Source organism: Neopelma chrysocephalum, unplaced genomic scaffold, assembly GCF_003984885.1.
Source record: "Neopelma chrysocephalum unplaced genomic scaffold, ASM398488v2 Primary Assembly neopelma1_105, whole genome shotgun sequence".
Lineage (NCBI taxonomy): Eukaryota > Metazoa > Chordata > Aves > Passeriformes > Pipridae > Neopelma > Neopelma chrysocephalum.
The window spans coordinates 1,981,218-2,007,116 of NW_020897769.1; the positions used below are offsets into that span (position 1 = coordinate 1,981,218).

The 25,899-nt window shown below is 42.2% G+C and overlaps 2 long non-coding RNA genes across 3 annotated transcripts; both read left to right on the plus strand.

Moving 5' to 3' along the window:
- Positions 1-1,529: 1,529 nt before the first annotated feature.
- Positions 1,530-25,523, plus strand: LOC113973742. 2 transcript variants are annotated; one of them, XR_003536333.1, is made up of 5 exons: positions 1,530-1,628; positions 2,648-2,698; positions 4,715-4,812; positions 24,146-24,228; positions 24,754-25,523. It is a non-coding gene; the product is annotated as an uncharacterized LOC113973742 (long non-coding RNA). The 2 variants fall into 2 exon arrangements; XR_003536334.1 differs by lacking the exon at positions 2,648-2,698.
- Positions 19,468-20,958, plus strand: LOC113973744. Its single transcript, XR_003536336.1, has 2 exons — positions 19,468-19,589; positions 20,589-20,958. It is a non-coding gene; the product is annotated as an uncharacterized LOC113973744 (long non-coding RNA).
- Positions 25,524-25,899: the final 376 nt, after the last annotated feature.

Here is a 25,899-nt window from a genome sequence, read left to right on the forward strand (position 1 = left end):
CTGGTGTGTGCCTTTGTGCTGTAGTTTATGATGTAACTTTATGCCAAGACAGCAGCATTTCCTTCTCAGATGTTGAACCGAGGGGCACGATAGAAGTTAGAATAAGGGTATTCTGGTAAAATGCCTTCACTGTCATCTTCTTTTTTAATGGTTGAGGTTTTTCTGGTGCTGGTTTGAGGAACAGTTAAGAAAAGGATAGTGTATAATCTGTTATAGTAGGCTTGACATCCGACTCGTAGGCTCAGAGCTGCTGTGGGGTGCTGAGTCCTGGATGAGTCACTTCCCTCTCTGTTTTCTGTAATGGAGAAAGAGAAGATAAGGTGTTCATGCAAGTTGCAAAGCATGCTCAGGATGCTGGAGTTTGTAAGAAACAAGATCTGTATGTCTCTATTGTTGAAGGTTTACCATGACTTCAAATTCTACCCTAGACCTAGAGCAGGGCTGGAAGTTTTAGTCTGTGTTTTGAAGCCCCTCTGTGGCATGGTCACATTCAACAAACTTGATAGTGACTCCAATAGCTCTCCAGTTTCTCATGCTAAACTCTCAGTCACCTGAGTGTAAGTCATTGTTGACTAACAGCTGAAATTTGGAGCTAGTTCTTTTCACTGGGTTTGTCTCTTTTGCTATAATTAGGGAATAAAAAGAAGGATAACAACATAACTTTCTTTGGAAAACACAAATTCAGAATATAACAAATTAAATACAAGAACCAGTTCTAGTCCTTCCCAAATAAAACATGCTGGCATTTATGATATTACTCTTCTAAGTGCACACATTTATACTGTAGCAGCTTTTTATGAAATTATCCATGACCATATCTGTTTATATCTGCATCAGTGACTACTGGTCAAACACAAAAGGCAAAGGTCTGTCTAGCCCCATATCCTGCCTCTTGATAATGGCTAATAACCTGTGTATGGAAAACAGGACAAGTATGGAGTGATACTTCCTTTTGTAAACCCTCCCAGCTTCCAGTGGTTTTTGTTACAGAGACCTTCCTGAGCTGGAGGCTGCAGCTGTATCATTGTTTTTGAGATTTCTTGATGGACCTTTTTCCATAAAATTGTCTAATGGTTTTTGTAAAACCCACTTGTCCTTTTGGCTGCCATAACATCCCGTGGCAATGAGTTCCACAACATCATTAGACATTGTGTGAAAATTAACTTCCTTTTGTTTGCTTTTGAACTTGCTTGCTGCCTGCCAGTTTGAGTTGGTGCCCTATTATTTCTGTTAAGACTACTTTTAAATAATCATTGCTGTTTACGTTTTCCATGCTGTAACAGCATGTCTGGAACTTAATTGTTATTATCCTTGTTTTCCAGGTTGAACGGCCCTGGTTTGTTTAAGTTTTCCTTGTGCTAAGGCTTTCTAACACCTCTTGTGCACCTTTGGTACACCGTAGCCCTTTCTGTGGCTTTGTATTTCCACAATTACTGGAACTGTGCTCAGTATTGGAGGGATAGGCATACTATGGATTTATTCAGAGAAATAATGCCATTTTCTGCTTTGTCCTCATTCTTCTAGAAATTCCCAACAGGACAGTTTTCCCCAACTGCTGACTCTGTGCTGTTTGTTTTGGAGAGTGATCCACTTCTCCAGGATTTCTTTCATGACTGATTTGAAGCATGGTAAGAATGGCTTTTTCCTCATCCATTCTTTTTATGCATGAACCTTGAGTTAAATTTACTGTTTTAACATCCACTCACTGAATAAATTTTAGGTTTCATTTTTGGGAATGGCTTTGTGTCATCAGCCACCTACCTACAGCTTTTCATAGAGTCATAAAATCATAGAATCAACCAGGTTGGAAAAGAGCTCTGAGATCATCAAATCCAACCCTTGATCCAACACTGCCATGGTTACTAGACCTGGACACTGAGTGCCACAGCCAGTCTCATCTTAAAAACCTCCAGCGACGGTGAACCCACCACCTCCCTGATCATTTATGGAATGTGAAACAGCAGCAGTCCATCACAGACCCTATTCTGGGTCTGTTGGGAGCTTCCACCATCACTGGTGCTGAACATCCATTTCTCTTGGTTATGATCACCAGTTATGTCACTTATTCTCTCTTTCATTCTTGCAGTAAGGCTCATTTATGAGCTGGATTTCATACCATAGTTAATAGTCTGGCAATTTCCCATGTGATACCTGTAGGATTATCAGTTAATCCTCATGTCATGTTTTCATCTGTGCTGCTGCCCTAAATTCATTCTCCTTGCAAAAGAGCTGTAGGTCTGTATTGAACACGGATACAAAGATTCACTGAGCTTTCTTGCTATCACCTCATCACCTGGGACTGGTTTTTAAATGCCTCAGTCCTTGGTGCTGTGAACTGAGGCACAGATTTACACATTGGAACGTTGTCTGTAATCTTCTGTGGTCAAGTTGCTCTGGGGCTTTTGGCCCAGTATCTCTGTATCTGTCTTTAGGAATGACACTGATTCTCTTACTGGAGAAATAAACTGAAATACGTTGGTGTGTGATGTGGAGTTGGAAGTCTAAGCTCAGAATTATTCTAGAAGTGGATGATTCACTGGGACATCCTAAAATAAAGAGGACAGGGAGAGAAAAGGGAAAAATAAAGTAAACAAGCCCCCCCTCTTTTCCTACTTATGACCCCCTCTTTTCCTACTTATGCTAACAGGCTCCAGTTTTGGCATTTTGGATGACTGAAGTTTTTCAGTTTAACTGTTGTGTGAGTTATATTACTCAAGTTCATTTATATAGTACTGGATTAATTTGTATAAAGAAAATTATAAAGAAACACAGAAAAACATTTAAAAATGTAAATAAACTGACTTTCTAATTATTCTGTAATTATTCTTTTTTGTATAGAAATTCTCTATACCTTACTAGGTTTGTTCTTGTCTCTAATGAATCAGTTAATTAAAATGCAACATTTGTCCCTGTTTTCAAAAAAGCAGCCATGTACTTTGCAAACATGATTGGAGAAATGATAACTGTAGGATAATTCCATGATCAAGCAACCAACTGCCCTACGAATCATTCTGCTTCATCACTCTATGTCTGTGGAGAGAGGAAGGAATGGGCTATGAAAAGCACTGTAAAGGTGTATTTTTGGTGAGTTCTGCAAGTGGCCAAAGGATAGGGAGCACACAGTCAAGAGAGCACTGTCTTGCTTGCATCTGATCGCCACCCACTGAAATGTGCATTACCCTCTTTCAGGAGGAAGTGTGGTTTTTTTCAGGAGACCTACTTGAGTTTCATAACATGAGTTTCATTAAAATCTGTCCTGAGAAATTCTGAGTTAACAGAATGCAGTTCCTATAGCATTAACCTTTCCCAAATGCAGTATGTAGTAATCACAGTTCTGGTAGATTGAGTTTCATGTGAGATCTCAAAATGTTTATTTTACAGCATCCTTTGCTGTGTTTGTGCAGCGTTGCTGTTGCCTCTCTCCAGATGGGAGCCCGCAGGAATGCAGAAGCCAGGTGGTTTGCTCAAGGACATGAGAGTCTGTCTTCAGTGCCGTTAACTGGTGCCTCACTGGCACTTGTGTTAGCTGTGCTTTGGTCTGAGCGGTCACCTGGACTGTGTTTACTTCCCTTTGTGGGCTGCTGGCATTCCTTAATTCCATGTCTTGCAAGAAAGTTCCCCTGAGGATGTGCAGGGCCCTGAGCAACAAGCACAGCGTGAGCGGCTGCAGAGTCTCTTTTGTCCAGAACTCTTATTAGCAGAAGACAACTGCACCCTGTGGTTCTTGGGCTCAGGAAGGATGAGCCTCACTTACGTTTTCTTTCTCAGTTAATTCTGATAGGATTTATCTGTCCTAAGAGTAGGAGGTGGGGAAAGCACAGAGGCTTGGTCTGTGTTCTACCTGAGTAGTGGTTCCAGCTTCAAAAATCAGAACACTGCTTTTGGTGTTGAGAGCTGGTGGTTCTGGTGCTGGGTGGTGGAGCTCTGTCTGAAGCATCACCAGCCTCAGAGTTTTGCATGTGGATGGGAGGCAGAACCCAGGCTGACACTGAGAGCCATTGTTGACTGCAGTGAGGACAGAAACCCAGAGCTGAGCGTAGCTGAGACCTCAGAAGTCTGGGTTCTCAAACCTTTGCTTAAGAGCATGGGATATTTATGGCCTTGATAAAATTAGGGAAGAAAGACGAGGAGCATCTTCTCATGCACTTGTCTAAATGTGTTGGGAAATCCTATTGCTGAGGTTTCCTAAAAGATGAAAAACTTCTCGGATATCTCCCTCAGCATTAAGAGTGTCAAAACATGAAAATTAAAATATCCTCAGAAAAGGGGAAGCCTCAGTGTGTCAATGGCTTTGAAGATCTTGCTGATGTTGGGGTTATGGTTTAGCGTAGTTAGAGTCTGGTTCTTTCATTAGAAAAAACAGAATCAAATGCAAAAATTAAAACAAAATTAACACTTCTTCAGTTTTCTTTGCAAACAAATCAGAAACCTTAAGGCCAGGAGAAGAACACCATGGCTACCAACTAGGATAACTCAGTTTAGGCCTGAGAGAAAGAAATGATAGATCTCTCAAGTATATGCTACCTCACAGGGAGATTGTAATGAAATCCAGGCAGATTGAAGGGAAAAACAAAACCTATTGATTTTATTCCAAGGGAAGAGAGAGAAAAAGAACAGATGTATGGAGTCTTCTGTCCATTCACTGCAATCTGCAGTGCTGACTTAAAAAAGGTAATGGCTTAAGCTTTGTTTCTTCTTGTGCTTCCCTCTGCAGAAATGCCCTGGCTTAGTCACCCAAAAGATTCAGTTTGGGGTAGTAGAGAGGAGGGGGAGCGAGGACCTCACGCAAGAACTGACCTAAACTCTGAGGAGGTTTGTATAATCTAATTTACAATAAAATGGTATTTACAATGTTATCAGACAAAGCTTAGCAGTGTTAAGTTAAACAGCATATAATGTGATTAGTGGGGCAGTCATGCCCATGATGTCATACACATTCTCTGAACTCTTGGAACGGGCAGATAATGTCTCAGGCATTTGTTCTCCTATGACACAGGAAAGGCTCCATGGAGCTCTGGGGGCTGGGAGGGCTCTGTGCATGTTCCCATGTCCCACAGCACTGCAGAGGCTGCTCCCCTTGGCGCAGCACTCAGGGCTGTGGTTGCTCCCTGCCGGCTCTGTGCTGTGGAGTGGTTAAAACAGGCCTTTGGGAATAGTTTAGAAGCTTGAAATTCTATTCTTGACTCTGCCGCAGACTTGGGTTTTGACCACTAAATCTTCTTTGCCTCTGGTAACTCCATTTTTAACTAGCAAAGGTAGTCAGCTGTGTCTGTGGAGTGCCCTGAGTGGGAGCTGTATGGAGATGGAAACCACTGGCATTCTGTTCATTATGCAGAACAAATACAGCTAGACCACAAAGAACTTTGCTGTAGCAATTTCACAGCTAGTAATGGCCCATTCAGAGAAAATTAAATCTTTATCTTTCTGCCTCTCCAAGGCATGCAAAATGGTATTAAAAATTTTGGCTAATCTAATTAATATGGATAAGCAATATAAATCTCAGCTATAGATTCACATCAAAGATAATCTAGACTGGGTTTATTTTAAAGTGTGTTTTGCTTTAAAAAAAACTCTTGCTGAAAGCTACTGAATGAGGCAAAGCTCCCTTTAAATTTTCAAGTTATTGTAGTGGTTGTGAAAGGACAAATTCTGGAACATTTTAAGAGTATTTGACTCCCCCATGTCCATCAGGGACAATAAGCCCATATTGCTTCATGCATGTTAATGTTTAATAGAAACACGAAGATTGCATAAACATTCTTTCTGCCGTGGTGTGAAGGCTGTATAAATTGTTTAACTCTGGTGTAGAGATTGACTAGATAGTATTCCTGTTTTCAGTGATGCATGGAATGAATGTGGGCTAGCCTGGAGTTCAAATGGGAGTTGCAGATGTGGAGAATGAGATGGGGGCTGCATACAGAGCTGAAAAAGCTGAAGAAAAGTGATGGGTTATGGTAGATGGGTTGGGATGGGGGAGATCCTTCAGGCCTGGCTCAGTCCATACCTGGAAGATGTATGCCCTTCCACCCTTCCCCCCACCACGTGGCCCAGAGACCCCACAATGGAGCACTCACCAGACCACCAGGGAAGAGACGGACGAAAGAGGAAGTTTATTGTGGGATGGGGGCTTATATAGCTCTTGGGAGGGTCAAAGGGGACCAATCACAGGTAAGGGGGTCTTACAATCAGGTAAGGAGTTTACAGCCAAATAAGGAAAGGGTTGACAAAGGACCAATGGGAGCACCTTGGGACATCTTCCCAGGACACTCCTGCCTGAGAGATAAGGGGTTACACAGAAGGTATCGGGAAAAGCAGTGACTCTGCAAAGAGCCATCTTAACACATGTTTAAATAACATTAAAAACTTCTGACTCACCAGTCCATCTTTGGCAGGACTTTTTCCATATATCCATTGCTACAATGGGCAGGAAGGAACAAGTGAGCTTGGGAACTATGGCTCGTGCAATGTCAACTCTATTGTATGTTAACTGCAACACTTGCATGATGCCCATCTTTTCTCCCGAGCAGTCGCTGCCTTGGCTGCAGCACTGCTGTGTGTTTATGGCAGGGGTGGGATGTGTTGAGAAGTGCACACAACAGTTTGGTTTGGTGGCACAGGGATGCCAGCGAGAATAAAGCTTTGCTGTTCAGAAAGCTAAGCCAAGCTTTTGTCTCTGTGGCTGATAAATCAGGAGCAGGGGCCAAGTGTAATATGAACAGAGCATTGGCCAGTCTGGTCAGACATGTGGGATGTACTAACAACAACAGGGAATGAAAGCAAAGCCTGCAGGTAGACACCTTTTAAATAATCAAGGCTGACAGTTTTACTACAATGGCACAGTTTAACACTTTGTAGGTATGTTCTACAGTATAAGTGCTGCTTATATTAAGTAGTCTGCAAGCATTACACAGCTTATTTAGAGGAGAAGTTTTATTTCAAGCATTTTTATGTTTGTTAATATAATTAAAAATGTAATATCTTTTTGTTGCAGATGGTATTGCCAAGGGATGACTCTGAATGATGTACCAGAAAGACATTTAAATGACCTAGATTAAACTCACAGAGGACTGTGCATTCCAGATATGTTCTCAAACAGGGAGCCTTTCCAGGAATAAGTATTTCTGACACTCCTTATTAAAGACATGTACAAATACTTATGTGATACCTGGGCAGTCAGAGAAGCTGTGTGGAGGCAGATTGCACACAGTGCCTTGAGTCCTGAGGACTGGGCTGGGTTATGGACACCCTGCACACTGTGATAGGATGTTCTGTCCCAAGCCTCAGTTCACCTCTCTGGAAAAAGCATGTGATGCCTTGTGCAGCAACTGGCCTAGGAAAAGTATTTTGAATTTCTAGTGACAAAGACCAATTAGGGACATACACAGTCCTTAAAGCAAAAAACTTCACAAACTGTAGAGCCTGAAATCTCAGTGAGCAAAATGCCTTCCTCCCAGCTCTCACAGGAAGCAAGTTAATTGGGAGGCCAATAACTATAATGAGGCAGAACCTGGGGTTTTGCGTGTGTATAGTGAGATCCTCCCCTTGGGGCCAAACTCCTGTTCCATATTATGAAAGCAGTAAAAGGTCCCCTCAGCAGGTGCTGCATAAAGGCATTTCAGCTTTGCCTTTGCAGTGCTGGAATTGCCAAGCTATTGCTTTCCTGAGTCTCCAAATGAATTCCCCTACTCAATGTGGAACAGCTGTGTGAGAGATACAGCCTTGAGAAAAGGGGTGGCAAAGGAACGCAGCAAATGGGGATTTAATCAAATAGCACAGGGCTGCAAAACGACATCAGCGTGTTCCTGCTCAGCTTTCTTTGGGTAAGGGAGACCCTCTCAGTGTCAAAGTTCAGAGAGGAGAGGTAACATGTGCCATTGAGGCCTTACTGTGTGACGAGAGTAAGTGAATAGCACTGGCTGTGTCCATTCACGGCTCAATAACAGCAGGGTTACCTGCAGTGATGCCCAAGAACTTTACATCCTGGAGAGAGATGGTTCTCTTTTTACCCACCTGAGTGTGGCTGCTGCCTCTGCAGAGCTAACACAGGATGGCTGCCCCAAGCACCCAGGCTTTGGCCATTTGAGCCAGGAAGGGGATTAGGAACTGTGATGAGATGGGATAAGTCTGAGAGGGTGGAAGGAGTGCTTCTAGTAGACTTTAATTAGGACATTCCTCCATATATGACTGTAGAAGTAATTGCTTTCTTCCTCATCGAAGCCTTCCAAAACATGGCTTGCAACAAAAAAAAGCTGTGTCAGGTGAGAAAAGATTATATTAAGGACCGCAAATTGAGAGAGTTACTATTTTTCACTTGCACTGCTTTTATTTAATACTTTTTGAAAGGAAAGTTTGTTGTGTGTCTAGTCTACCTATGTGAATTTTCAGAGTGCTTCCTAAGAGGTTTTTGGCAATCTATCAACCTTATCAGATACTGACTGTGCCTGTTTGATGTGAGTGATTGCTTAGTTATAAGTGTTATGTCTGAAATATAAAACAGACAGGGAGAAAAGGAAAATGAAGAAGAGTTTGTAACAGGCAGAATATAGCTGGCTAATTACTGTGGCAGGATAATGTCTTAGAAAAATCCACACCATTATCAAACTGCCATTTTTTCTTGTTTCCATGACATAAAATTTCTTTGAAATCTTTTGGTTTAGAGTGTGTATGCACTTTAAATAGTGATCAGAGCTAAACAGCAGCATCTGTCAGAGAAGATAAGTGACCTACCAGCAAATCCTCTCAGTTAAAAGCAAGAGAAAAATCTATGGAGTAGGGGAATGAGTTTTAAATTAGTAATTTCACTTAACTTTGCCCTAATGAAGGGCTAATCTTTGGACCCCTGCAAAACAAATGAGAGCATCTAGTTAGATCCAGCGGAAACCGGTCATTGAAAAGGCTTTTTCCTTATGAAGCCTAATTGGAAGCAAAGTAATTCCTTTGATAGCTGTCTTCATTTACCAGTAACTTTCCCTCTCCCTGATTTATGTACAGTAAACTAAGGACTCTGTTAATTACAAACACATTTGCGTGTTTGCAGATTGACAAGTAACTCTGCCTGGGTGAGCCTGGCTGGAGCAGTCCCAGCTGAGGTGCAGAGATGTGCAGTGCCAGTTCCACGGGGGCTCCTGAGCACACACAGCCTCCCGTGGAAGGCACTGAGGGAACGGCTCCAAAAAGAGCTTTTCCCGGATGTTGAGGCAGCAACGAGCTCAGGGTGAAGTGCAGAGTGGGCCACTGTGGAAATGAGCTAAGTTTCCACGAGTTAAAATCTGACCTGGGATTTCAAGGGTATTTTATTCATTAAACTAGCTTACTCTTCTATTTTTATACATAATGGCAAAATAATTTTTTTTCCTCAAATTTGAAGGAATTATAGAAAAAACATTGGACACTTGATTGCCGTAGAAGCAGGATTGTGCCTGTAAGGCAGAGGGAAGGAATGTGTCAGTCATTGCCCCTCTAAAACATGGACTTATCTTGATTATAGTGTTAGCTTGGTAGTAGAATATGATCTCATCACTGTGAAAGATTACATGAAGTATCAACTTGGCTGGCCTTGAAACAGCTCTATTCTCAATTGCATTTTCCATTGCTGCAGCTGACATGGGGTTCTGTAATTTGAAGAGACGGCCATAAAGATGGCTTGCAGAATTTGTACTAGGTATTCAAGTAAAAAAATTCAGGAATGGATTAAAGCACGGCTGCCTCTGGTGTTTTCTCTTTGTTTATTTTTTGTGGTTGGTTTGGTTTGGTTTTGAGAATGTCAAGACCTAGCAAAACTTGAACACCCTTAACTTTACAGTACTTAGAATATATATCAAACCTGGGAAGATAAGACACCTGTCTGGTGGAAAGTCATTAAAGTCCATGTAGACTAAAATGTGAATTATTTTCCACCTTCAAGGAACGATATGCTTGAGGACACTAAGTGCATAAGACAGTTTTGAGCAGTAGGTGTTCTGGGTGCTGCCTTCAGCTGTATGTTTGCTCTGAAGCCTTGAAACCAGATGACATCTTCCTAAGTGAATGAGAATTAGGTGTAATTTATTCTTGGGTAGATGGTATTTTTAAAAGAAATAACTTTCTACCTTGAAATTAAGCTGTAGGCTAATTATTTACTCAAGATGATGAGGGATCTCTGATGCTGAAACTGTCAGTCTGGCAGAGAAGAATCTACCTGGAAAGTAAATGACAGCTGAGTACTCAGCTGGCAAGTCTGATATTCTGAGGCAAAGTCAGAAGGTCTATTAATTTGTTTTCTCTTTTATGTCAGCATAAAAAAATACTTTCTGAAATAAGGAAAAAAAAGAAAAGTATTTCTCTGCTAAATCATATGGATGCCAGGCCAGGTGTATTATGTATTTACTTGTTTTCCTGAGCTTAAATTCAAAGAGCACACCAATACCCTGGCCCAAAACTAAAGATGGGAAAAGGAAAAAAAAAATCCACAATGGCCATGGTTTTCTCATGCACTGGTTCCAGCCATGATCTCTCAGAAACTGGCTCCTTCAGAGATGGACACACCCCTCATATCGTATGGAAAGAGGGTACAGGCAACCCCTCTGTGTTCATTGTCCATTCTTCTCTCACTTCTTCTTCCCTCAGTTTCCACTGTCGACCCATCTATTTCCCCTTTTTCCCTCTAAAGCCAGTTTTCTTTCCTTAATCCATTGTCCTACTTGGTGCCTTGATGCCTTCTCCTTCCTCCTGTGAGGTCTGCAGGTATAATCCTGCAATGTTCTCAAGAATGGTTCATGCTCCTTCTGTGTTTTCTGCTTAGGAAACAAAATAAGCCCTTTTCAGAGGAAAACTTCTGCATGTGCTCTTTTCCCTCTTGTACCATCTCCTTTAAGATTCCTGCCAACACTCAGACTTGCATCCCAGCTGGGGACAGTGTAGGTTCCATAGCTACTGCACATCCTTTGAGCTTCCCACCTTGTCTGAAAACTCCCAGGTCAGGAAGCCTTTCAGCTCTTCCAGGTTAGGAAACCTTTCAGCTATTTGCTCAGTGCACATGCACCATAATCCCTTTGGCTCTTGAACCTTATACTTTATGCCCTCATTGAGAGCTAAACTGTATTTATTTATTTATTTATTTATTTATTTATCTATTTATTTATTTATTTATTTATTTATTTATTCTGTTTTCAGTTTGACTTCTCCAGGGGGTAGTAGATGCCATGCACTAAGTGAAGCACACTGGAGTGATGGAGGCCATTTGGGCATGAGTGGAGCCACGGTGTGAGTCCCGAGACTGTGCAAATGAAATATCAGTAAGGCCTGCCAAGCCTAAGAAAAACTGTTTTATTTCTAGGGATGTATTCCAGAAACTGCATTTGGAACATAGACACTATTATAAATGACCATTGTAGCAGATTTTGTGGCATCTTGTGTATCTTTCCAAAATCCCAGAAGGGGTTCAAATGGGGTTTCAAAAGCTGGAAGGGGTTCTCAGCCTCAGTGTGGCTGAGGTCAGGTTCTGCTGCATTTGTGTGTTTCTGATTCTTTACCTGAAGACTCAGTGGCAGATCCAAATTAAGGTGGTATCTGAAAACTGAAATGGGTAAAGAGTAAATTTTTCTCTGCTGTAAAGAGCAAAACTTCAGCTAAAGAGGAAGGTGTCATGGGCTTCCTGTTGTATAGACAGTTAATTGAGGTAAAGGATAGTGTAGTCTTTTCTAAACTAGTGTTTCTTGTAAAATGTACAAACAAAAAAAGCTCTGACTAATATAACTGAAGTTATATCAAATAATAAAAAAAGAGAGAGTGATGAAACAAGGCAGCACTTAGTCCTGCATCTCTGTAATAATCTTGGAAAAGAGGGCAAAAAGGTGAACTATAAAGTAAGTTCATGCAGAGCCCTCTGGTACAGTGCAGTGGGTGTTGGCTCAGAACCACAGTTCATTTGACTTGCCTTTTAATATCCTGGAATTTCTCTGTCATTCTCAGTGAAGATGCTTAGAAATGTTTGGAGCCTAATCTGAAATGCAGAGGTGTTTTCTCTGCTCCAAGGCTGCAGTGGCTCTCAGGAGGTGAGAGGAGGTTGTGGTAAAACACTGCCCTGCAGCTCTGCAGTGTCTGACAGCTTTTTGGGATGAAAAAGTGTTATGCATTGAGGATCTCAAATTCCTTCCAAGGAATCTCACAGATAGTTGGGAACAGAGACAATGAGTCATTTCTTGGGAGAGGATTTTGTTTTCATATCCTCAATACAAGGTGTTGCTATAATAATAGTAATCATTATTATGGAGAGAAACAAATGCGTTCAGGCTGCAGTTTTGACCCAATCTGTTTTGCTGCTTCTTTGCATTGGTATTTACTAGTGTGAATTGTGTGGTTTTTCTTTCTCTCAGTAACAGTATTTCTAATTATGGCAAATGGGAACAGCAAAAAATAGCATGACTCAAGCCTATGAGCAAATCATTTTTCTAAGTATTTTAATTTTAAAGGAAAATGTTTTGTGTTGGTTTGGGTTTTGTTTTTGTTCTTTTCCCCTAAATATTCTGATATTACTGTAACTGCAAGGAACTGGTCTTCTCTGAGACCTGTACATGATATTCACCTAAGAAGAGGAAGAGAAGAAGCAGGAACCTTCAAGACTGGCAGACTGATAAGTCTAGAAGTGGCACCAAGGGCTGAAAACTGTCTCAACTGGTGCTTTGAGATGAACAAAATTATGTGAGATTACAGTATTCCTTATGAAGAGTTTAGAAGCAGTAACTTACTTGAAAGCTGTGTGTAGTGTACCAAGGCTGTGTGGTGCATCTACAGTGGCAGAACAATGTATGGAGCTGACACAGTGAGGGCTGGAGTGTGAACTCACCTGGAATGTAACTACAGACCCTTTTGCAAAAGAGTCAGCAATGAAAGGATCTGTGTGTGGACAAAGCATCAGCAACCTGCATACAATCACACCCAGATTTGAAAGATCTGTTCCTCTGTGGACAGAAAAAGCTTTGCTAGGAATCAGGGGTTGTCCTCACTGCCTGTTTCAGGAGTACTGATACTAATTTTGTGCTAAGGATGGCTTGACCACCCCTACCTGAGGTGCTGATTGTTCTTCATTCTGTGCTCCAAATACATCCAGGCTTCACCTGAAGTGTAGAAAAGGTCATCATTGCATTGGAGATCTCGTAGGGATTTTATGTTGTTTTTACAGGCCCACCAAACTACAGGGTTTGTAGTTATGCCTGTTTCGTGTGGGTCAAGCCTATGATGTAGTTTTTTGGTTCTTCAAGGAGGTTTAAATTTTGTTTAAATAAATCCCGAAACATCCAATTTTTCATTCATAGATTAGGAATGTCCAGCATGTGTTACAGTGGCTTAAGAGAATTTGCTTCTCTTGAGCTGCTGAGACGGTGGACATTTTTCATTAGTGCCTTTTTCTTCCCCCTAGTTTTCCTTTTCTTGGTCTCTGCTGATCAAATCTGAACTTAATACTTGAATCAAATTCTAAACTCTGATGTTCAAAGTAGGTTTGTGATTGGGCTGAAATAATTCATTCTGTCCATGCTGAACCCACCTAATCTACTTGCAAGTTGTATTCTTGCCCTTTGTAGTGCAACATTTCTGTCACCCAAGCAAGAAAAATAGATCTTCACATGCTTGGCCGATTCGTGTAAGCCACTGTTTAGTGAATAGACCCTTTGGTGTGTCACTTTTTTTTCTGCTTGTTTGATAAACTTGAGACATAGTTACTTTGAAGATTGGGCATTATCTACCTACTCTGGGAACAGTTCCATGAAAACTCAGATTGGATCTCTGGGCTGCTGACAAGCTAATTCTGGACATTATTGTGAGCCTCAAGGTCAGCATGCTTTCAACAGCAGAATAGAATTTCTGGTGCATTCATCTCTCACTTTAAATAGGCCTCTCAACCCGAGCTACGCTTTCCTACTGGTATGAGAATTGAGGCTTATATACCTTGTAGAAGGTTTTAAAGATACTGAGATAGGAAAGGTTCAGACTCTGCAGAGGTGATTAAGTAACAGCATGAGTTTTCACCCTAATGAACCTCAACCCAAACTCTTGGCTGAATAAAACCACCTTCCTGTGTTATAGTAACTGATGTGTAAAGAACTGGTGAACATGTTTTTTGGGAGATGAATAGAAGAGGTTTCTTGAATGATTGTTTTTATTTATTGGCAGTACCACAGTAAGCCATTTATTGGCAATTTCAGTGGGGAGGTGAAGGGGCTGAAGGACAGGGATGCTGAGCTTGATTTCTCCAGAGCAATGAGAGGGTGTTCATCTGAGGCTGAAGGCACCAGGGTGATTTGTGGGTTCCACTCTTCTCTGACTGTTTGGGGCACCATTTACCCCCAGAATTCACTCCTGGCAGTTGTGTGCAGTTAGGGGACTGTACTGCTGTCATGAGTGGCTTCTGCTGTGCTGTCAAAACATGTTTAGCTTTTTCTTTATTGCCAATTAGTCTTTGGTAGAGTGTGTGTTGACAGTGTGTAGAAACCTGGCAAAGATGATACCTGGCTACAAATAATAAATGGTAATTCAATCTCACTTCCATTGTCAAACACAGGTAGTGCTGTTACCTGCAGACTAGAGGGTGTTTTTTCTTTGTAGAATCATAGAATAGTTTGGATAGAAAGGGACTTTTAAATGCCACCTAGTACAAACCCTCTGCAATGAGCAGAGATATCTTCAGTTAGACCAGGTTGCTCAGAGCCCCATCCAACCTGACCTTGAATGTTTCCAGGGATGGGGCATCCACAGCTTCTCTGGGCAACCTGTGCCAGTGCTTCACTATCCTTGTCATAAAAAATGTCTTCCTTATATCTAGTCTAAATCTAACCTCTTTTAGTTTAAAACCATTCCCCCTTGCCCTATTTGCACCTCTTAAAAAAAGTCTGTTCCCATCTTTCTTACAAGCCCCCTTTAAGTACTGAAAGGCCACAACAAGGTCTCCCTGGAGCCTTCTCTTCTCCAGGAGAACACCCCCAACTCTCCCAGTCTGTCTCCAGAGCAGAGGGGCTCCAGCCCTTGGAGCATCTTCATGGCCTCCTTCAGACCTGCTCCAACAGGTCCATGTCTTTCTTACACTGTGCCCAGAACTGGGCACAGCACTGCAGATGCAATCTCACCAGAGTGCAGCAGAGGGGCAGAATGACCCCTCACCTGCTGCTCATGCTGCTTTTGGGGAAATAAATTAAAAATAAAAATTTAAATAATAATTTAAAAATTTAAAATAAATTAAAAACACGGGTGGTTTCTGGGCCGCCAGCTCACATTGGCAGCTCATGTCCAGCTTTTCATCCACATGCATCCCAAAGTCCTTCTCAGCAGAGCTGCTCTCAGTCCCTTCATCCCCCTGCCTGTACTGATACCAGGGGTTGCCCCGTTCCAGGTGCAGGACTTTGCACTTTTTAGTGCCAAGTTTCTGCAAAGAAGCTGAAATAAATGTTGGAATTGTCAGCACTTACAAATCTGTAAGGAGGCCATCTCCTCATGGAGTGTCAGGAGAGGCTGGGCCAGCACCACCTACCCTATGAGCTCAGTGTCCCTCAACAGGTGTTGGGTGTGCCAGAACACAGGATCCACCTCTTCCCTGGGAAGTCAGCCAGGAGGCCTTGCTGCTTCACACTGCAATCTCCTGTGTCTGACCAATGAATCAGCTCCAGGGTGGAAATGCATTCCCAGCTGGAACTGAAGAGCAGTGGGACTGAAAAGACCAGCAGTCAGAAACGCTTCGGTTTTCGAGCAATAGGGTAACAAACATAAACACAGTAACACGTAAAGCAAATTTAGGAGAACAGGGTCCCAGTGCATTCATTTCCAGGCAATGGAGAAACTGAGAGAGAGGATCTGAAGGAGATGTGTGTTCTGATGCACTCGCTGTGCAAGAATGTGTGCAAATTGTTATTGCTCTCTGTGCTTTGGTTTCTTCAGGAAATAGAGAAAAATTGCAGTCAGATGAAATATGCCATGTCAATTATTTTTCTTTCTTATGAAAGATCCTTCCTCTTTATCCACACCCTGCAATATGTGCCATGTTTTGCATGCTCTCTCTGAACACTCTGACTTGCTGACCTTCTTTGGGCGAATGAAAGTCTGATGTAACTTCCCATGAGTCCCATCTGATACAGCTTCCTTTTGAACCCATCAGAACTGGTTTCTGATGACTGGAGGGAATGCTGCAGAGCTCCCAAAGTTCAGGTTCTTGTCTGACCACTGTACACCCTGACTGTCTGGAAAATCAAAACCGCCTCTGGAGAGAGTCTCTTGGCCTGCTAGAAAGTAGCAGAGAATGGCAGCTATATTTAAACTTTCATAAAGGTCTTCTGAGCAGGATTAGGTGTTCATGGAATGTCTGCACTAGTACATGGTATTAAAGGATATCTTAATGTTATTACTACTGTGTTCAAGCAAGGGGAAGACCCTGCAATTTTTAATGAAGTGCTTATGGCTTTGTTGATTGCAGGAGTGTCCAGCTCCTGGTGCTATGGGACTGCAGAGTTCCTGAGGAGGTGGTGATTAGCTTGGGTCTGCATGTTCAGACTGATCTGGCTGAGTCTGGGATTATTGACTGCTGAAGTCTTGCCTTCTATCTTGCAAGATTTGAGTAGAAAGTGTCAGAAATCTTGCCAGAGTAAATTTCTCCCTCATGCATGGTTCTGTCAGCTTGGGATGATATTTTGCAAGATGAGACTCTGGTTTGTTCATGCTAGATTCAGATCTATGTTTCTTCTGAATCAAGGTCTGGATAAATTAAAAACAAAGCATGGTACCTGATTCAGAGGATTTAAATCCAGACTGTTCATCCCCTACTTTTCAAGAAGTTCAGATCTGAGGGTTGGATTTCAGGAAATTTTCATTTAGGGAGTGACTAAAGAGCTGCAAGAGCCCTAGAAACTGGAGTTCTTTGTTCATAAGCCATGCACAGCGCAGACAACAGCAATAGCAGCAATTCACTTCCCCAGAATTGCAAACAAGCTTAACCCTGAGTTGGAAAGGCCATACTCTGGAGAAGTGAAAGGAAATTCAATACCTGAGCTGAGTGTGTTCTGACCTCCTTGGCGGCCAGACTGCCAACTGCACGGAGTTCTGCTGCTGCTGGGATGAGGACCCATCGTTCACTGAGGCCTCCATCAGCCAGGGACACTCACAGGGGACTCCAGAGTCCACAGTCCCAGGGGGTGGGGGACAGGGAGATTGGCAGGAGACCCATGTTATTGTCCCCATGGTACTTGGATGCCTTGGAGAGCTTCAAGGTAAACCTTTTGATGTCTCTTTTACAATGATCTGTCTTTCTACATAGTTTGAAATATCTGGTTCCAATGGTACTAAAAATTTGCTGTGACTGAGAACTTTTCCAGTGCAAAGTACTTGTTAAAATATAACGTGTGTCCAGACCAGACTTGAATAAAGATTGTACTATTCTTCACATTACAGTGAAAGTTTGGCAATTTTCTTGAGCTTACAATGTAACTTTCCATTGAAGTCTAATTATAGACTTAAAATAAAAAGTCTTTCCTGTTTTCTGAAGAATAATGGTGACATTTACCAAGTCCAATCTCTATTTTTGAAGTCAGATATTCAGGCATGTGTTGTTATTTGGCACTTTTTTTTCATCTTTCTTTTCAACAAGTGATTCTAAAAAAATGTCATCTTACCCAGGCTGTTTTCTGAGCAATGCCATTTCAGTTTGCAGCCCAATCTTCATCACAGTCTGATAAATGTTTCTTCTGGACTATTTATGTCCCCTTTCTAAGGGCTGTATTCTTGTCCCCCTTAGTGTGGGTCTTGTCTCTTTGTAGGGTTGTTATTTAGCCCTGGCCTGTGTTTATTCCCCAGCTGAAGGTGGATGTTGTGCTTCTTTGGAATCTCTGTTTTATTTGAGGGAATTTTTTTACAATAGCAAATAAGTGGTGTTTTCTGATAAAAGGAGTGTACTCTCTTCTCTTGAAACCAATATTATCTTCTCATCAGCCATTTGGGAGTGGAAATGTTGTTTTTTACTAACGTATTTCTAACAGTCTTAATGCAGCTACCTGTGCTGTCAATCAGTTCAATTCAGTGAAAGCTCTGGGATGAAGAGATATGGTGGAAAAACTGGTTTCTTTGACTCTGAGCATCTTCACAAAATTCTTTCTGTTCAAGTTTAGCTGATTATTTTATGGTTTTCCACTACATGTGAGATTTATACTGTGCAAGTCTGGCCAATCAGCACAAGAGCTCAAAGCCTTTAGCACAAAATATTTTCAATGGGAGCTTAATACACCAGATAAAGTCAACCAAAAGCAGTCATTTAAATCTTTCTGTAGCAAATGCCAGACAGATTTTTCGAGGAAGGCTTGTGTATATGCTTTATTTTTTTCTTTTATTCATGTTTTCTTTGTCTGTCTTTCTCTGCCTTAAAGATGACAAGCCAGAAATTATACTTTTTTTGATGCCATAGATTTTTTCTGTTTGTACCCATATATTGCTAGTGACTCTTGGGAAATTAATCAGAAGCAAGTCCTTGATCATAATTATAGGAACTTGATAATTAAGGACTTGTTCCTTCTGACATAACATGGGTAGACAGGTACTTTGGATTCAGATCCTGAGTCCACTGTACTGGTCAGAAAATACTTTCCTGTAATGCCATGAGACTTTGCCTTTATTGAAAGGAGAAAAAAATAGATGGAAAAAAGCAGGTGAGGAGGATAGAAAAGGAAGGCTGTGGTATTTTCTTCCTAGAGAATTTATAAACATTGGTGTGAGTCTTATCCAGCACGAGGTATGTAAAATAGTAGAGATATTCCTCCTCTATCAAAGTTCCTTTTTTGCTCTCATAAATAGTTTATATTAGAGTTTGAAATCTATCCTGAAGGCAGCTAAGACTTGGAACAATTCGGTCTCAGGAACCTCTGTAGAGCTCATTTTTACAAAGAAATACGCAGTCTGATTGTCAAAACAGAGGGTGTCAGATCAATAGTAAACCCATGGAACAATATGAGGTTTAGTCATCATCCCTCTCTTCTCATATCTTTGTATGTTATATGTGTGCTATGTAAAAATGTAGTTCCACTCTGAGAGGTCGGTGTATTCCCCCTGCTCACGGGGCGTTATTATGATTTATGGCATGGTGGCAATGCTGAGAGTCTGGGATTCCCACACACTGGGGTCTGGGCAGGCAGGGCAGGAAGGGAGTTTCTCCAGGGAGCAGTCTGTGTTTGCTTCAGCCCTCCCTGGGAGGAGGTGGCCTGGCTGCTGAAGCCTCTCAAAGGGGTGCAGGTTTGTCTTGTCGCTGTTCTTAAAGCTTATTCTTCACTTGGCACTACCCTGGGGAGTGACCCTGAGTGAGGCAGCCTGGAGACCTGCTGGGAGGGCCTGCTGGGGCATGGGGATGAGCGTGGGGGTCACTGGGTGCATTCATCCTAAAACCCTGCTGAGAGGAGCAGTGCTGTAGACCACATTCTCTGGTGGCCTTCCAGTGTTGTACTCAGGTCTGACTTTGCTTTGAGCAGGTAAGTGACTCGAGAGCCCATTAGCAATCGTTTGACCCACTGCACTCCCCATTTCCCATCCCAGCTCCAACACTCCCTGTAATTTGTGAAACTATTACACTTCAGTTGGAACTCAATTCCCAGGTTTGTTCCATTTACAGAAATTAGTACTGAAAGACATAGCAGTGATGGAGGGCTTGGAATAACCATCAAGTTATTTGTCTATTTAATATACATTTTTTTAAAATAGCATTTTAATATCTGTGAGAACACAGTGGGGCTAACTGCACTTCCGAAGTTCAGCACTTGTTTTCAGACTCTTCAAGTTTCAGGCTGCACTGTCAGGGCTGAGTGATACCACTAAAGAACTGTGAAATGGAGAGTTACCCTGTCCCCTCTTCCTATTTCCCTTGCAAAATAAAAAGCAGGGGAGAAAAACAATGCTACTCTGACTTATTTGTCTTTATTCAGTTTCTCTGTCAGTGAGGGGATGAAGCGAAAAATTCAGAACAAAGTAACTTAAAAAATCAAAGGATTAAAGCCCCGTGTATGTGATCCTGATGAATTGGATGATTCAGAAGATGTTAACCAGAGCAACAGCTGTAATGGAAGGAGAGCCTGTAACAAACAGGTTTTCTGATTTATCGGGGTAATCAAGCATAGAAGTGGGCAGGCACTGGGTGGTACAGAATACCAACATTTTTTTTGTGCTGCCTGGGAGATATATTTGAACCTCTAGGGAAGAATTGCCCTCTCCCCCTTAATTCCCCTGAAGAATCTTTTTTTCTTTTCCTGAAAATGAAAGCAGGGAAGGAGTATTTCCCTGAACCCCTTTTTAAATCTTAAAATGATTACTGCTTGTTTATTGTTGTTGGTAATGTAACGACTCTCACAAGAGACTAATCTTGCTTGCTGGGGACTCCATTCCCTAAGATAAGGAAGGTAATAAGAGTAGGAAAAGTGGGAATTATCAATCTAGAAATGGTGGGCTGCTTAGAAAAATGCAACAAATGCCCTGTGTATTTTCAGTGTGGTTTAGTCTGGTAGTAACTAATGGTCTTTGGATTGAAGACTTCTAAGAAAAGAACCTACCCTAAAATTACCCTAAAACTCATTTCTAATGCTATTTTCCTTGCTTGACAGTGCAATGTCCCATCCTCTCTTTCAGCTGTAAAACCAATGGGAATGTGATGCAGACAAAGTTTAATGTGACTTGACTGTGCTGGAGTTCCTGGAGAGAACCTGTGTCCAGTGTGGTGGGACTGAGGCCCTCATCCAGTCTGGTCCCCTCTAACAGCCCTCCCATGTCAGTGTGCTGTGCAGGGAGCATGCCCTGCAGTACAGGCTCTCTATGGCATTCCCTGAAATCCCTTCAGCAGTGCATTTGCTGGAAAATGCCAAGGCTTGGAATTTATCAGCCTGGGTAAGTTTTCTCCTGCAGTGCTGTTTTCTTCCTGAGATCATATCCCTGAATAAAATTCCTACCTAGCCTTGACTGGGCGTTTTGAGCTTATACATGTCTGGTTGCATCATCTGTTTGGTTTTATTCCTTCTGGGTATTTTCCAAGTCTCCCCAGCAGCATGAAGTGCTCATCTCCATCCCATCTACACAGCACCTTGCAAAGCTGCCTCTGTGGGACACCAGCCATAAGCCATCCACGTGTGTCAATCCCAGCCACTCCTGACTGGAAGGAGGAAAGCTTTGTTTTCATCAATAGTACTGAGTTTTTTTTCTTAGTCTTATGATCTTTCTCAGTAGCGCTTTTGTCTGTTGTATGTTTATTAAGAAAATAATTTTTGTCTGCTTGTTACAAGAAGAAAGTAGTTCACTGCACACATGGAATAATATTTGTTTGATTTCCTGATGTGGTTCCTGAAGCCAGAGTGTGAAAATGCTGATACTGCCTCTTGAGATGAATATCAGTCTTTTCCAATCTGCGTGTATACAATTGTCCAGATTTAATTAAATTTTAAAGTTATCATTAGTATTTTAGTATTATAAGCCCCTTAGAACAGGGTTTTAGTGTTGGTATTCTTTGTTGTTATTGTAGTTTTTAACCAGATGCATGATTTTGTGGTCAATAATTTCTCTCTAAGTGTTTCAACAAAGCTGTTCCCACCTTGTGAGTGTGCTGACTGAGGTGGATTCCATTTCTCTTCCCTAGCTGGATGCAAGTTCAAAACCATTGCCTACCCTTAGCTTTTGCCATTTGTTCTTTCTGCTGCTGGATTTGCTGCAGTTACCAGTGTGAGATTAATTTTTCTGTGAGGGAATAGCAGTCCCAGACTGGACTGAATTAGGCTGAATGCAGTGTCTTCTTAAATGAGAAACCACCTAAAAATAATATTGGAATAATATCACAGAGCATCCAAACAAGCAAAAGAAATAAAAAACAAATGAAGAAAACAGACTGCCTGCTGTGCCTTCAGGTGGAGCAAATCTGGGCTTCAGTAAATATTTTCCCCGGGTTTGTGATTTCATAGCTGAGTGACTCCCAACAGAACCACCTGTTTGCCAGCTTTTTACCAGCCCCAAGCTACTCCTTTCTCCCCTGAGCCTCACTAAAATTTTCCTGCTTTGAGAACCCCCAAATCAAAGCCCCTGAAACTCCTGTGGTTGGCTGCCTGGCTGCAGCTGCTGATCCCCTCTTCCCTCCCGTGCTGCTCTCAGCATCAGCTCTTTCCGTCCCTTTGGCCGTTCTGGTGAACCCCCATTTGTTCACCTTTCACTGCAGAAAGCAACTCCCCATCTTCTGGGGCATTGCTCTGGTAGCAATTTAGCAATTAGCTCTGGTAGCAATTTAAGAAAACCTGGACGCCAGCTGGGACTTCCAAGGAAGAAAAATAAGATGTGTCTGAGAGAAAACAGGTGCACCACAGCTCTGGGTTTGGTGAGCTCTAACAATACATCTGATGTAGCAGCAAAAATATTTTGGGTAACCTTAAGAAAAGCTGTCTCCTGCACTACATTATCATTAATAATGGCACATTCCTGGTTTCAGTAAGTATATCAAAGATGTTTATTTTAAGGAGAAAGGGCACAGTTTATTTTGTGCAGAACATGTTTGGGAATGTTTGTCATGATGTGTCAGTGACAATCCCAAAGACCTGGTGTTGCCCTCTTTGCCTGTCACTGGCTCCCTTGACTCCCATCAGTTTGCATTCTTGCTATTGAACATCTCTCCCCCGGTGAAATGCTGATAGTTTTTTAACAAAAAGAGCCTTCATATAATTGATATCTGCAAGAAACTGAGCTCCAAAAGCATGTTTTAACCTGTGTATTTTGTAAACACAACATGAAAAATTCACAGAGAATTTCTGTTACATCCTGAGGCAACTGTGAGTCTTTCCCAAAGTAAAGGCAAAGGAGCTTTATGGTGTATAAGAAAGGTGTATAAGGTGTATAAGGAAAGTGAACAAAGAGAAGCTAGATGGGAATGTACAAGTAGAGCTTGCAGTTAGTATGCCTTGTGCACCCAGCAAAAGCTATTTATGGTGCTGTGGCTACAGGACAGACTACCTCATGGAGCCACAGCCTGTTCTGCTGCTTTAGGGACTTCACCTTCCTAAGCAGCAGAAGGTCACTGCCCTGGACTTTGCTGCTGGCACAATTAATGTCAGTCCCTGGAGTCCCACCACTGTAATAGTGTGAGCTACAGGATGTGCATTTTCCATGCCCTGAGTTGACCTTGGGTGTGCAAAACTTTGGTGAAGCTTTGCTGTGCAGACAAGGCCTTAGGCGGGTAGAATTTGCCAAATGTAGTGTTTAATGAGACAGCCAAGTGAGTGTAACACACAGCAAGTTCAGTAAAGCCCCTGAGGCCTGGGGTCCGAGGAATGTGCTGTGATGTAACAAAATGAGTGAGTGATCCCTTTCATCCACCTCCCTGGTTAGACTGAACCTGGCTCCTCAGGGGTACAGGGAGAGGCTCAGAGCACAGGGGAACCAACAGCCCTGCCTGGCTCCTGAAGGGTCTGTTGGGGCCTCGCTGCGCTGACCAGGCTCTGTCCTCCTGTCCTGGTGCTCCCAGCACAGCGGCATCCTCAGGACACTGGGAATAAGGGGAAGGGCCCCAGAACTCTGCTGTGCTTGGCATGGGGCAGACCCAGCACAGGGCCAGGCAAAGGGCTGTGGGGTCTGGGAGAGCTGTCCAGGCCAGGGGAGGGGTTGTTGCCAGACATGGGACATGGGCACGGAGGGAGCACAGCCAGGCAAGTACTAGAGATGGCTCAGCTGTGAATTTTCTCTCTTGTTATGAGCTCCTGGTACAGGATATTTTATGTGGGATCCCCAAATTTGGACACTGTATTTGGTGCCACTATGGAACAATCAAGTACATAATTTTTTTGTTATAAACATGGTTATTCTGAGAAGTATATTTACTGGTTTGAACAGTTTTAATCTCAAGAACTTGAGGTACAGGAGTTGCATGTTATTGTATTCCCCTGAAACATTGTGATGCCATCATTACAAATGCTGTAATGTTGTAACTTACTCTGTGTAAGTTGACTGCACCTCTGCACAAAGGAGTGTGTCATGTCACACGCACACACAGTTCAAACCTGCCTATTGCACTGTAATTCTCAGCATCTCTGCAACTGGGAACATGAAGAAAAGACTAACAAGTGGATTTCTAAAGGGTTTCGAAGGACAAAAGTAGGGTTTTTTTTAAGGCAAATTCTTCTATGTTTTCTGCTAGAAAAACTGCTCACCAATCTTGTGGTTTGTGGATGAGGATCAGAACCCATTGCTCTACATGGGAGGGAAGGCACTGATCACTGGGTAAGGCTTTCCTGTCTTTAGCACCTGCTGGTAGATGAAACACCTTTTAAATGCTCAGAAAATGACACTTGATTCAATTTTCTTTCAATTCTAGATGAAGTTCTTTTCTCCCACACAGCTTTTGTTCTTTTAGATTGATTTAATCATAGGTTAAAACCATCAGAAACCATATGGTTGAGAGACCTCCTGGACGTGCATCGGACCACACCCAGCAAAATACAGACACTGTACTTTGCTGGCAAAAGTTTAAACTGCAAGGAGAACCTAATGGGATTGTTAGGATTTACAGTTCTAAAAACTGAGCTCTCCAAGCACAATCTCTTTGAACCTAAGAGAAATCAGTTCTGTTTCATCAAAGAGATAAGAAAATAAACATGATCATTCCTTGGCTCTGAAATGCTTTTTATTCAACAAAGTAATTTCTGTTTAGAAAGACATTTGGAGCTCTCCTGCTTGACAGTATCTTGTTCTCTGACACTCATCTGTAGATTGTAAAAAATAAGACTAATGCTCTTTGTTTTGTAGAATTTGGAAATGTGTTGTGAGGACCCTGAAACAAACAGAAGTTTAGCCTAGAAGGAAGCCCTGGAGGATGGAGGCAGAGCCCTGCAAAGGCTGAGGTATAGCTGAGGTAGGGAGGGGGAGGAGGAACGTTGAAGTGCTGCCTGTTTGGCTCCCCCTGCTCCCATTTCTGCTCTGTGAACACAACCTAAGGCAGATCCCCTGCTGATATGGAGGTCACACAGTTTATTTCTGTCACACTCACGTGGTCTTGCCAATACCAGGGGAGCATGAATCAGAAGGTTATTTTAAAACCAAAAATCTATGTGTCGGTTTGTATTATACAGCATCGAAGGACCACTTGGGATCAGGACTTCACCTGTCACACGCTGAATCTGTTACAAGTGGAACATGTGTTGTGTTGTTGATCCTCTGAGAAATTTCAACCCAAGATGCAACAAGCTGTGGGAGGAGAAGGGAGGGTAAAGGAGCAGAAGTGTTGGGTGGTCTGCACAAGGCTGGGAAGGAGGCAGAATGCTATATGCTAAAAACTGTCACTTGGAACTATTTAGACAAGAAACTGAAAGACTTGGAACAGCAGAAAAGACCTTCTTTGTTTAACTAAACACTAAAATCATCTGAAAGATCTGGAGTTGATGTGGGGCTGGGGTGGGAGGAGGCAGGACAGGCAGGTGAGCAGATTAATGGCATTGTTGCAGCTTGCCCATGTAGTGTTTGGGTTCTTTATTTCCTCAGCTATGTTTATCTGGTGGGATATTGTTGATACAAGCTTGATCTGGAAAAATAAAATCAACCTATTTGAAAAGGTCAGCTTCATGAGAGCTGTATGATTGTGTGGCCCCACAGTTTTTCAGGGCTGGTGAGCTGCGTGTGGAGGTGTGACTGGCAGCAGTTGGGATGGCCAAACGGATTGGAGATGAAGAAACACCTCATGCTGAGGATATAAATGGGGAGGAGAGAGAAAGAAACCAGTTTGTCATATGATGCAGGAATATCTTTCTCTCTTTGTCACATCTTTCAACTATTAAAGGTAATATTATTCTCTCCAGGCACTCAAATGAAAAGTCAGAAAGCCAATTAAGTGATCTGTGCATGGACACTACTGCCATCTCCAGAAGAAAAAAAATAATGCTTAATCAGACTTATAAA